We start from the raw sequence: 11,124 nt of genomic DNA, 5'->3' as shown, positions 1-11,124 counted from the left end.
CACCGTTAAGTCCCTTTCCCCTCGACTGCCTTGTACTCTAACCCAAAGCACTTCAGAGTGCCCCTCCCCTGACTCCTTTCTAATTAACGAGGATGTGTATTCCTCCTTAATATAGAGTGCCACGCCCCCACCTCTCTTTCCTATCCTGTCCCTCCTGTACAGCCTATAGCCCTTGACATTGACCGCCCAATCATGCGTTTCATCCCACCATGTTTCCGTGATCCCCACTATGTCTGGGCTGGTGTCAGCCAGCAGAAGGGCGAGTTCCTCCTGCTTGTTGCCCATACTACGAGCATTTGTGTAGAGGCATTTGAGGCCTCCTGTGGGTGTGTGTAGTAGCCTAATAATACCGTGAAGTAGCATATTAGCACTGTTTGTGCTGTGATGCACTACTGCACAGTATTATTTGGCTACTGTGCAGTTAGGACAGGGGTGGGCAAAATATGGCCTGCAGGTCATATCTGGCCCACAAGGCCATTCTATCCAGCTGGTGGGACCCTAAAAAATTTAGAAAATTAATATTGATCTGTCTTTGGTACCTGTCAGAAATGACAGAAACCAGGGGCAGTAGGACCCAGGGGAACCCTAGCAGGCTCCCACAACATGATGGCCAGTCCCCCACAACAGCATGGCCTGTCCCCCAACCACAAGCCCCAGCAGGGGCTTCTGACCCAGGACCATGTGGCTGCTATGGCACCAGAACCTCAGGTAAGGGTGGGGAGGGAGGACCCCAGACAAGGAAGCAGCCTGGGGAAAAGCAATCCTTCCCCCACCCCATGGCTCTGCACTTCCTGCTGCAGCTGCTTAAAGCCTGTGCAGGCTGTCCTCAGCAGGCACAGGCAGCCCCAGGCAGGCTGAGAGTGGCTGGAGTGTGGGGCACTGGCCACAGGGCAGACAAGGGGCTGCTTTTCCCCATGCTCAGAATCAGCTTGTAACCCACCCTGCTGCCAGCCTGGGCCCCATGCCGGCTCTGGGCTCACCTGCTAGGGCTGCACATAGCAGCAGGAGCTGCAGCCCCCCTGTTTGCTGTGCTGGGCAGTGTTTGTCACTGCTGCCTCTGTGCTGCCTAGCACACAAGCTCCAGGTGGGCATCACCAGCAAACAATGCCTGGCACAGGAAGCGGGGGGCACAGTTGCTGCTCCTGTGCACAGCCCTGACATGTGAGCCCAGAGCCAGTGTGGGGCCCAGGCTGGCAGCGGGGAGAGTTACAAGCTAGTGCTGAGCACAGGGGAGGAAGAAGTGGCCCCTTGCCTGCCCCATGGCCAGTGCCCCATGCTGCAGCTGCTCACATCCCACCTGGGACTGCCTGCATCTGCTCAAGACAACCCCATGTGGGTTGCAAATAGCTGCAGCAGGGAGCACCAGCCACAGGCCGGGGAGGGGCTGCCTTTCTCCATGCTCTGCACCAGATCCTTCCCTGCCAGTGAGTGCGGAGTCAGGGCTGCACGCTGTCCCCTGTCTGTACCATAGGGCTGGGCGGCACTGGGAATGAGCAGGAGCATGGGGCCCGCACCAGCGTCCTGGGGCCAGCACTAGCAGGGCCTATAGCAGGGCAACAGGGGTACAGGGTCCTGGCCAGCAGGGGCTCTATGGCACTGGGCCAGCTTCTGCCTCTCCCTGCTGGTGCAGCCCAGCTTAGCTCCACAGATCCCTACCAGCCTGTGCCCCACTCTGGGTCCCAGTGGTGTTGGCCCTGGGACATTGGTCCCAAGATGGTGACCAGGGGGCAGGGCACCTGTCAAGGGGCAGGGCTACCCAAGTGGGCCTTGGCAGCTTGCCAAAACTAGGTAAGCAGCCCTCTGCCCAAAATAATTGCCTGCCCCTGAGTTAGAACCTTATGTACATGCACCTACTCTGTACTTTCCAGAGGACCTCTCTATCTCTTGCAAGGGTCCTCAAACTTTTCCTCCTTTGTGCTGGTCCTTGTAAAGGAATCCTTTAGAGAAGTGACATGCTGAGCATGCCACTGTAGCACAGCAGGATGGCTTTCTCTAGTACCGTATACTGAGAGCTACTCTAACCTCGCCTCTTTTTCTGACTCAGTGCTCCAGCCAGGTTGCATTTAGTCCCACCCCTTCCAGAGGAACAGAAAAGGTTCCAAACAAGAAATGTTTAATACAATAATGGAAGACGGAAGAAAGCAGGGTAGATTTGCATATCTGCCTTGCCTGATTTCAGACAAACATGGCTAACTACCTGTCACACAATACTGGTATACTGCTTTTTTTCCAGTCTTCTTCAATCTGCCTTCTCTTTTAATAACCACAACTCCCCGTGCCCCACCACCCAACAAGCCTCGGCATAATTCCAGTGACTCAAATGATGAGCAAACAACTTGTCTTTGCAAACAACTTGTCTTCATTGTCTTTTGTCTTCTATTCTCCTCTCTTCGGAACCCGAAATCACAGGGTCCTACTTCTAGGCTTTGTCATATAAGCTAATTTCTCTCTTGTACCTTTTCATTGCTTGGCTTCTCACCAGATCTTTATACAGAAAAAAGAACTCCAGACTACTCTCACCTGGGCCTTCTTCTGCCTGCCTATCCTTCTTGATATCCAGTTCTTCTGTAGCCTACTCACATCCCTCCCACAAGTGAGAGGTGTCTCAGCCCTGTTTAGGTAAAGTGTGGGGTTTATATATTCCACTTCAGGTCCTCACATCTCCAGTGAGGATACCTTCTTGATAAAGGCAAAAGTTTGATGCATTTTGAAACCAATGATGGATGTTTTTTTGCTCGGGATTAATAAAAATGACTTTTCTTTTTTCAGTTTTCTATTACCTGTACATTTAATGATCTGATCCCTTAATAGGTATAAACCAGTATAAACCCTGAGTTTTGCACTTTCACTTTCTAATAGCTGAAGCTTTTCTGTCAATACTAATAACACAATTTCTGGCATCATAATATACTATGTCCAATTTAAAATTAATACGTGTCTTGTTTCCCTTTATGGTGATAGCCCAGTGGTCTTATGCTGCAAACTTGTCTGTGCTCATTTGAAAAATTTAATCTGAGCTAGTGATGCTACCATCGTTTTATTTGTCCATACTGTTCATGTTTTGTTTAGGCTTAAAACTCTTTGAAAACATAGTAATCCTGTACATTTTTTATATCATTTCCTATGGTATTGTCCTGTCTTCTTCTGCTTGTCAAAAAAGCATGCTCTTGCTTGACCGTCACTTTACCTCCGTGTGCCCTGTGAGTCAGGTCTCTCTTCTTGTGGTATTTTGTATTTTACCTGAAGTATCTGACCTTCATCAACTCTATTCTGTAATGGGTTGCTTTAGTTTCTTGGCAAGTTCTAATACCTTTTTTTTAAGAATTAATTCTGAGTCTCCCAGTAGTCTCTCTCTGAGTTTTTTGTTCCAAATTCCAAATCACTCTTTGGTCACTCATCAGCGACTCAGTTAGCTCCCCAGAATTGTAAGATTGGCTTGTCAGCCTTAGATCAATCACAAACTATTTTATAGTTTCAATTTCTTTTAGTACCCTCAGGTTAAAAACATCTTTCTCATATGTTTCATTTTTATGAGGAGTGCAGTACTCCTCAAGTGTTTGCAATACAGTTTTATAGTTAGTCTTTTCTGCCTGAGTTAACCAAAACCTGTTAAATATACCAAGTGCATCAGAACTTGCTCTGGTTAGAAATACCTCCCAATTGCCTTCTTTTCACTGCAATCCATAGATTATAGATACAGACAGGAACACTGCTTAAACCTCTCCTAACTGCTTTCCACACTTCCTGAGAGTTTCAGGTCAGATGAAGCTTTTACTGTTCCATTCTTTCAAACCTCTGTTCTCTCATTTTTGTTTTAAACTCATACCAAGCAGTGAGCTGAAAACATTATGAGCCTATAGTGCTGGAAGAGATCCTTTTTACAGGAGCTAAGTATTATCATAATTATTATTTATTCAGGAACCATTTTCACCTGCATAACAGAATGTGGCTTGTTGTCCCGAGACTTCCTCTCTGAAGTTAAGCAACTTTCAACAATTCCCAGAACCAAAGGGATTCTTTAAAAGCTGCCCCACCCCTTTATTGCAGGGTCTAACATAGGGGACTATCCATCCTGTCATTGAGATCTAACTGTTTAGTTATACTGCTTAGCAGATTAAAGAGACCAATCACTCTGAGACAATTAAGGTTGAGGCCAGTCAAATTTCATGGGCTAATGTGAGTGTTAAACACATGAGGGACCTCGTACTAGTATTAGTTATTGGCTCAACTGTAGATGTATGTAGACATGTATTAAAATCCTGCAATTAAGTTTAAGGATGGGGTCAGCAGGGAGACCTGGGATGGCATCTAGATTGGGGCCAAAAGAGCTCTCATAGATATAGTTAGGGTTGAATCCAGCAGGTATCTTCAGAACAGGTCTAGAATTGCCTGCTGTTCCCAATCCAAATGTAGGATTGGGTGGTGCTAGCAGGATCCACAGGCTAGTATTAATTTTGGTGCAGACCTTTAACCAATGTTAGAGGTCAGTCTGCAGTCTACTAGTCAAATCCAAGCTGAGGGTTTGGCCAGGATGTAGGGCCTGTTTGCCAAGAAGGGAAACCATGAGGTCAGCTAGGTGGGGGTGCAGATTACCAGGATGTCAGTTTGAGTTCGGAATCCAAAAAGTGGAGATCCAAGAGAGACAGTCTTCAGTTAAAGCTGAGGTCAGAAGCCAGGAGAATCAGAGTACCAGGTGCCAAGTTCTAGTGAAGATCTAAGAGCAGGGTCCAGGAAAGCCAAAGTGGTGTCAGGAGCCAAGGAAGTCAAAGAACCAGTACTGAGTTCCAGGGACTATCTAAGATCAGGGTCTGGAAAAGCCGATGCTGAATCAGAAGCCAAGAGAACCAGAGACAGGAGTGAATGTGAGGCTTACCAGAACAGACTGGACCTGTTGTCAAGGTGTACCTGCAGCCTGAGGCCACAGGCATGCTTAAAAGGGCTGAGTGATGCTCTCAGCAGTCAATCCAGTTACAGATAACTGAGGCAGTTGCATTAACCAGGCATTAAGGTCAGGTGTGGAAGCTCAAGAGTTTGGCCTGGCTGGGTCTGACTGGCCAGAGGCCCTAACAAAAATTTACCACTAATCTGTGGAGGCCTGCCTGTCTCCACAATAACTTTGGGGATCTCTGGCTGACCACAGACTTAACCTAGCTCTAAGCCCTGTCTCATCCACAAACCTACTCCTCCCCTGGTTAACACTGGTGGGCCTACTCTTAATCCCAGCCCGTAAAGAAGTATGGCCCCAACACGTGGATCTCTACTGGTCCCCATTGTTAGTCTAGTCATTGTTGTTTACAGAGAGACAGAAAATATATAAAAGGTCACCAGTCTCTTAAAGTTCACGCTTTACTGAATAACATTTTACATTTTCTGATGAAAAGTAACATCTAAATTTATTCAAACAACTTAAGGAAATTAGGTCGGTAAATGTCTCCCTCTTAGTTTGGTCCGGGCACCCTGTGCAATGAAACTTTCTGTGTTTGTGAGTATCTCATGAGAAATGAAAGCCAGGAGACAGAGAGAGACTGCCACTTGGGGACTGTCTGGAAAGTCTGGGGCAGTGAGGCAGAGGCAACCTGCTGAAGGCCAGCAGAGAATCCAAGACCTCTGGGTGAAAGAGGGACTTTTGCCACAGAGATAGTGGTGATTCCAGGTATGAGACTGAAGTGCTAGGAGTCAGTGAGTTTTAAACTTCTATTTTTAGGAACCTACTGAATTCATGATTTCATGGATTTCTCAGAAGCTTCAAAACAAGGCATCGCTTGAAATTACTGTGAAATAAATATGGGCAAAGCTAACCAAACTCTGGCATGCATCCACCAATGCATCTCAAGCAAAACCAGGGAAGACATCCTCCTGTTCTACTCGGCCTTGGTGAGACTGCAGCTGGAGTACTGCATCCAGTATTGGGCCTCTCCCACTTCAGGAAGGATGTGGAGAAGCTTAAGAGATTCCAGAGGAGAGCCACTCATATGAGCCAAGGTCTGGAGGGAAGGCTGTACCAGGAGAGACTGAGGGACTTGGGAGTCTTCAGTCTGGAAAAGAGAAGGCTCAGGGGGGACTTGGTGGCATCCTGCAACTTCATAGGAGGGGTAAATCAAGACCTGGGCGAACATCTATTCACTGGAGCTCCCCAAGCAATAACAAGGTCTAATGGCCATAAACTCCAGGAAGGCTGGTTTAGACTGGACATTAAAAAAAGGTTCTTTATGGTGTGTGTGTCCAGGTTGTGGAACAAACTCCCCCCAGAGGTGGTGCAAACACCTACTCTGGATTCCTTCAAAAAACAGCTGGATTATTTCTTGGTGGGGTCACTTGATCCCAGCTGACTTCCCACCAATGGTGAGGGGGCTGGACTCGATGATCTCCTGAGGTCCCTTCCAGCCCCTAATGCCTATGAAATAAATAAAAAATTACAAAAATAAAATTCTGACTCTCCAGTGGGAGCCAGCAGTCCTCATGGCCACCGTGGCCCGGCCTTGCAGCATGCTGAGTGGGGAGGTAGGGAGTTGCCAGCAAGAAGGGAAGAAGCCAAGATTGTAGCCTCTCCTCACTGCTGATTGACTGAGAGGGCTGCCCACCATATGGTTCTAGCCCTCTCCAACTATCATTAGTGAGGGGCAGGACCACTGGGGCCCTTAGGCCAATCAGCAGTGGGGGAGATACCATAAAAACGGTGGCTCGCCCTGTGATCAGCTCATGAAATTGGCTGCCTGTCTCCTTGATTTCAGTAGGCCCCTATCTGTTTTATGTTCTTTCTTCCCCCGTTCCACTGTAGAGTTCTCCCTAATTATTAAAGTTGCCCATTTTTTAATTCCTATATTTCACTATCCTTTAATTGGGTCTCTCACCTAACAGGAATTTGTACCCTCACAGCCTTGTCTTACTTAGGGTCCTGTCACAGATACCTTTGGCAGAGCTTGTGCGGGCTGTACAAGGTTCCATTGACTATAGTTAGATCCTGCATAAGTGTAGTTGTGCCTATATCAGATCCCAGTTCTGGGTTGATCCCCTGAGTAAGATTTCTTCATTGGATTCTTTCACGGGACACAGGTGAGTATGATCATAAAACCACGAGAACTTCCATGGTATTCAAGGACAAATGTAAAAGTGAAGCTACTTAATTCATGCATAAAAGCTGATACAGTTTCAAGTAGACAGTGTCCCTTCAAGACATCTCATAAAACTTTTCTTTCATTATTTACCATAGACCTTTTAAAAATGTCCTATCTGAAATGTTATAAAATTTCAAAATAACCAGCTACTGACTCCATACAGCTTGAAGATTTAATAACTGCATACTCATTTCAAACTGTTTCTTAAAAAGGAAAAAATGTCTTTAATGTGCTTCTCTAAAAATTTGGTTATGTTATTTTGTAAAAATTCTGACTTTTGGAAAGACTTAATTTTTATGGAGGGACAAATCTGTATTATCCCCCCCAGACGTTCAAATTAATTTAAACATTAATTATATTAATTTCTAATTATATATGACCTAAAATTAACATAGGGCTCTGAAAGACTAAATACATTTCAATAAATGAAATTTTTTTTCCCCATGGCATCAATTTTCATCTTGATTTTTCATTAAATGATACTGGTCTTTCTAGTTCTTATTTTATTTCTGTATTCCTCATCATTATGGGCTTGATACAAAGTCTATTTAAGTCAGTGAAGAGACTTTGTACCAGGCACTACAACCACAATACCTAGTTGCTGAGAAGTATTATTAACATCTAAGGAACAAGATAAGGAAGAGCAAACTATATGTAAGGTGTATGCTGGTGGTTGGATTATTGTGCTCAACAAATATTCCTCAGTGGCTCAATGTATCATGTACCTTGAAGGATGTATTAAGCAGGATCCCTGAAGGGTCTCTTCTGCAATTTTTTTTTTTTTTTATCTAAATGATTTGGATGATGGGATCAAGGGTACACTTAGCAAATGTGTAGATGACAAAGTTGGATGGAGTTGTAGATCATCATGAGGGTAGGGCTAGGTTCCAAAATGACCTGGATAGACTGGAAAAATGGTCTGCAATGAACAGCTGAGATTCAGGAAGGAGAAGTGTAAAGTCCAATATGTAAAATGATATGTAAGATGGAATACATGCATGTGTAAATATAGACTGTGGAATGATCTGCTAGGATGCACTATTGAGAAAAGGACCTTGGAGTTATAATTGTCCATAAGCCAAATATGAGCCACAAGTGTGCTCTTCTGGCAAAAAAAAGCCAACAGCATATTGGGTTGTATAAACAGGAGTGTCATTTGCAAATCAAGAGGAGATCTTACATGGAGGACTATGTCCAATTTGGGCCCCACAATTAAAGAAAGATGTGGACGGATTGAAAAGTGTATTAGCAAGTTACAGAAATGGCTGGGAAGTATGATTTACAAGGAAAGGGTGAAAGAACTAGGGTTATTTAGTTTGGAGATGAGAAGACTGAGTGGTGATTTGAGTACAGTTTTCAAATACCTGAAGAGCAATTATAGAGGGGCTGAAGATGGGGTTTTCTCTGTGACCAGAAGGGGCAGGACTAGGATCAATGACCTCAAGATGCAGCAGATGAAATTCAGGCTGCAGATTAGGAGAAATTTTCTGACCATGAAGGTAGTCAAACACTGGAACAGGCCACCTAAAAAAGAATCTCTTATCCCTGGAAATTTTTGACAGCAGGTTGGAGAAACACTTGGTTGGGATGGTTAAGTCAGGGATAATTCTGCCTTGAACAGAGGGCTGGACTAGAGGGCCTTCTGAGGTGCTTCCAGCCCTATTTTCCTAAGATCTTATGATCCTAACGCCCCACTATGAGTGACAGGTAAGGGGGCAGGACATGTTTTATAAAGGGTAATGTGTTTCTTTGGAAAAAGGGAAGATTTCTATTCAGGCACTAATTATCTTTCACACTTAAAAGGATAGAAGCAGGGTAATTTTCTGTCCTGTTTTGATGGGTTTAGCAAGATAGATAGCTGGCTTTCCTCAAATTCATATAGACAGTATTATACTATCCAAAAAATATTTTAATTTTGGAAATCTTAAAAGTTATGGGGAAATGGTGCTCAGTAATCACATAGGATTCAAACAATAAGATCGCTATTTATACTGGTAGGCCATAGATCATTGACATCAATCATCTAAGTGCAGCTTTTACTATTTTCAGCAAGAAAAAAAAACGTGAAAGACCACATGTTATCCTGTAAACACTGCAAGAAAGGAAAACAGACACAGAGGATACACAATGGGTTTGCTTTTCTTTTCATCATTGCTATTTTATGAAGCTTTATTTTTAAAATATCTGTTACAGTTAGAAAAGGAGCAAATTGAACATTATTATAATAATGTCAACTCAGATCACCTATAATATAAACTGCTAAAATCTTTGCATAGCTATTAAATGTAAGTTTACTGTTATATAGGCAATAGCTTGCATCCCTCATATTTATGGATACTTCTGTATTTTGTACAATGAAAACAATTACATTAAAACAATTGGGACATCCACAACTTATTATAATGTTGTTTTGTGTCATGCAAATAAAGAATGAAATGAAACAAGTGACAGCATTAATATGGAACTTAACAACGGAGTTCAACTTTTTTTTTGGATCAGTAATCCTAACATTGAGAGGAAAGTTTAACAGAATCAGAGCATTACACTTCCTTATCTAATTATTTCATAAAATTTTAAATGACAAACAATCACTGCAGCACCAAATTATTAGTCCCTACCATTTGATTTAAAACTTTAAGTATACTGTCTTCCTTGCCCTGCATATATACAGTGTCTAGCACTAGGGGATATTGGTCTATGATCTGGTAGTGCCTGCCAAAATACAAACAAATAATAATAAATACACTTTTAATGTTATATCGAGTATATGCTAGTGAGCTGGATACCTTGTGGTGAACATGCCTGCACACATGCATGTGTGCACACATGCACACACACGTACACACACCTGTCAGCACATATTCATGTATGCAAAGTTGTAAGATCAGTAATTCTCACCCAGGGTGCTGCGACATCATGGGGTGCCATGAGATCCTTTTTAGGGTGCCTTACCTATCCAATTTACAGGATAAACCCAGAGATTTCAAATAGGGAGCCACAATTTCAAAAACATTCTGACCTGCTGTGGTATTTCTGAATGCTTTGCAACAGAAGAATTACTTTATTATTTTCTCATAGTAAAAAGATGGGTGAAAACATTTTCATAGGGATGTACTGAGGTTGAGAAGCACTGTTCTATAGGCTGTTGCTCCTTCCTTATGCTAAGGGCCCTGTAACATGTATTAGCTGTTATATGAGGCACTGTTTCTTTAAATCAGGGGTGAGCAAAATGCAGTCCATGGGCCGGATGCAGCCCGCCAGGCCATTCTATCTGGCCCACGGGGCCCCTAAAAAATTTAGAAAGTTTATATTAATCTGCCCCTGGCTGCCTGTTATGCAGCCCTCAATGGCTTACCAAAACTGTGTAAGCAGCCCTCCGTCCAAAATAATTACCCACCCCTACTTTAAACAATGTAATTCTTTGTGCCTCCCTAGGTGCCATGCTTGCTTTCAATTTGGGCCCCTGCTCTGAACAATTAAGTCACCATTCTCCATAGTTGTGTTGTGTTCTTTTCCCTAGGATACTGCAATCACCATGGCTGTGAACCCCAAGACTTAACAAACCTCTCAGGGAAGGAAGTAGACAGGAATCTACTGAAGAAAGTGGGAACTACTATAGTAGCAACACCTCCACCAGAAGAGAAGCTATTTTGATATTTATCCAACATAAACACCCACAAATCTTTTATTTAATGCATTTCTTGCTGTCGTTATTCTAGGGAGCGTACTCATTCTAAAACTGTGTGTATGTGCATTTGTGTGTGTGTGTGTGTGTGTGTGTGAGAGAGAGATCCTTTTTAATCTTTAAGCTTTCCTTTTAATCTTTCATTTCTTATCAGCTTGGATAAAAGTATTGAAAACAAAAGCAAGGTTAAAGAATATGTAGCTGAATGGTAATTTCACAATATATCTACAAGGAATAGACTGTTTAAATACTTGCACTGGCAATTTTTGTGTTTCATGACTTTTTTTTTTATAAAGTGTTCTGTAGCTAATACCTTTGTTGAAA

The sequence above is a fragment of the Crocodylus porosus genome, unplaced genomic scaffold, assembly GCF_001723895.1.
Source record: "Crocodylus porosus isolate Cpor-Errol unplaced genomic scaffold, CroPor_comp1, whole genome shotgun sequence".
Taxonomy (NCBI): Eukaryota; Metazoa; Chordata; order Crocodylia; family Crocodylidae; genus Crocodylus; species Crocodylus porosus.
Note: the sequence above shows the minus strand (reverse complement) of the source record.